Raw genomic sequence first — 2,814 nt, 5'->3', positions numbered from 1 at the left:
CAGACCCGCCCTCCTTCCCCACTGTCGGAGTAGCCGGCAAGAAGGAACTGAGGAGCGGACGGGCCGGCTGGGGTATATAACCGGCGCCATAGCGGCGCCACTCCAGGGGGCGCCAGCCGGCCCGCCGGAGTTGCTAGGGTAAAAATGTTCCGAAGAGCCGTGCACGCGCGGCGCGCACACCTACATGGAATGCATAGGAGCAATCACTCGAAGAAGAACCCCAGGTTCCTAACCTCATTACACCTCATCATCAGCTGTCGCTTCTTAATCATTCATTTACCTGAGCGACGTCTTTTCCATTCAGCTTGTCCGCCGGTAACTCCCCAAGCAATGATCACCTTCCTCCTCCAGGGTGGTGGACAACGAGAGGTCACCATGCTCACTGGTGTGTCTCATGAATGTTTGGGCTTTGGGTTCAGGTTCTGGCGTATCCATCAATGGCTGGGCCAAAGGAATCCCCTCGGCTGTTCCTCATCCTCTTCGGAACTGTTGCTGCTGTAGCACTTTCTCCACACAAGTTCAAAGGTCCACGGGGCTAAAACAAAGTCTGAAGTTCTCAGGGGAGTGGTAAAGGAGTCCACGTTTCCTCTCAGTCTTTCCACAATTTCTGAAACATGTCTTCTTGGTAAGAGATCGCCTCCTCTGTCCAGCTCTGGGACTTGTGTGGTGATGGTGCTGCACTCTGACTGGCAGAGGGCATTGGGAGGAGTTCTTAGAGGGGTCACACAACCCTCTTCTGGGTGGTCACCCCATCCCAGAACCTGCCCTGTTTTGGTCAAATCTCCTTTCGGGGCAGTCCTCTGCAGCCGAAACCCATCGTGACTGGTAGAGGGTGGTGGGACGAGTTCCCAGAGGGGTCACATGAACCACTTCTGGATGGTCACCCAGCCCCAGAATTCCCCCCAATTGGTCTAATCTCCTCTCAGGGTGCTCTCTAGTGGCTGAAGCCCCTCCTGATTGGTAGAGGGCAGTGGGAGGAGTTCTTAGAGGGGTCACACAAACCCCGGAACTCCCCCTGGTTGGTTAAATCTTCTCTCAGGGCGTTCCTATCGGGGCAAAATCTATCCTGATTGGTATAGTGGAAGGAGTTCTTAGAGGGGTCACATGACACACCTTGCTTCCGGTCATGTGTCCACCTTGACCCCCAGAAGTAATACCCCCATGGGGTGGGGCTTCTGATGACCAGTGGGCAGGGCTTATTCAGTCAAGAGGTGGGGTTAAGTTTTGATTGACAGTAGGGCCCTTATACTCCTCGCTCCCGCTACCCAAAATTGGAAGAAGACCGAGGCAACTATAATACTGGGCAGTAGTCGCCATTGTCCTACTGCTCAGATGCTGTAAGTGAGAGAAGGATCAGGCCCTGTAAAGTAGCCTGGGTTGATTTTTATTACTCAAACGTTTTTATTACACATCAGGACATCTAGTCATTCTGATGGACATGCAGCCTCTGGACAAGCTCATCGATAAGCATGTACATTATACTGCTTGCTCAGGGGTCATTACTATAGTAACAGTCAAGTACTGGCCCAGATCCTCAAATGCACTCTGGGTTCTAAATTACGCTGTCTTGTAACAGCCATTGCTGCACTGGAGATAGCTGTAGCACAACGCACAGTGTGTGTGCCATCTTCTGTTCCCAGCTCCCACCCCATATACTTGAGTGGGAAGCTAGGAGTTGGTGACATACAGCCAGCTACACTGACTGTACACTCTCTGTGCTGGTTCTCTGGGTGTTAGGGATTTGCACATGCTGGGGAATTCCTAGCTGCCTCTTAGGGCAGCTTTATGGCTACTTTGCCCTGCTCCACTGCAACATAGGGCAGCAAAAGGGTGACTTTACAACTAACCCCACCCCTATTGATGCACCTACCCGTGGTTGTTAGGAATCTGAGTTCAGGTATCCGGGTTTGGAAAACCCACTCACCTGGCATAAAGGTGTCTGTCAACCAAAGGCCAAATATGCCTTTAAACATCAGTCCCCTTGTTTTTCAAATATCTATTTGAAGCACCACAAAGCTGATAGAGATTTAAGTGCCCTAATCAGCACCTCTGCAGGTGGCTATAATGAGTATTTAGGCTTCTACCTGCAGATTTCAGTGCTTAACTTTAGCCACCCAAGGCCTTTGTATTTGTCTTGCCCAAGCCTATGAGTTGCTGAGTGTTCTCAAACTCCCACTGATGTTATTGGGAGATAAGGATGCTCTACTCTTCTCAGCAGATATAACTCATCTTCCAAAGTTAGCTACTATAATCCTTCACCTCCTATCAAAAGGTCACTGAATGGTCAGATTTCTAGTCTCCATCACCACCTCATTCTCCAGTTTACTGTCCCCTTGGGTGCAGGGCTTGTGAGGATTCACCAGGCAGCGGTTTGCAGAGGAGGGTGAAAGGCAAAGGGAGTCTGGGATGTTATTGCTTATAGTTCTCAAGGGGGAGACAATGTTCCTGTAATAGTTGAATATTGGAAGGAAACCAATAGAGACCCCTGTTGAATTGACACATTCTGCTAATTCAAAAGTGACTATATTAAGTAATATGAGTTCCCCTAATCTTGTAGTGTTTCCTCTTTTGGTGATTGTTTTCTAGACCGTATCCAGCAGCTTATTCCCAGTCTATGTTTTCATTTTGTTATTCCCTAGTATTCTGCACTCTGTTTATGTGTATTAAGGGGCCCTGGACAAATACTGATGACTCTTCACATTTCTTTTTCAGGTGCTGGCCATGTATCTCACAAACAAGATCATATGTAAATAACCCAGCTCTGGATTTTGTATATATTCTGTACATATTTCCTATTAAACTGTTTGAAGTATG

General features: G+C 48.7%; 1 long non-coding RNA gene across 1 annotated transcript; it reads left to right on the top strand.

Moving 5' to 3' along the window:
• Nucleotides 1–1,045: 1,045 nt before the first annotated feature.
• LOC120370638 lies at nt 1,046–2,814 on the top strand. Its single transcript, XR_005583854.1, has 2 exons — nt 1,046–1,337; nt 2,713–2,814. It is a non-coding gene; the product is annotated as an uncharacterized LOC120370638 (long non-coding RNA).

The sequence above is a fragment of the Mauremys reevesii genome, linkage group 1, assembly GCF_016161935.1.
Source record: "Mauremys reevesii isolate NIE-2019 linkage group 1, ASM1616193v1, whole genome shotgun sequence".
Taxonomy (NCBI): domain Eukaryota; kingdom Metazoa; phylum Chordata; order Testudines; family Geoemydidae; genus Mauremys; species Mauremys reevesii.
The sequence above is the reverse complement of the archived record's forward strand: the minus strand, read 5'-3'. Positions and strand labels throughout refer to the sequence as shown.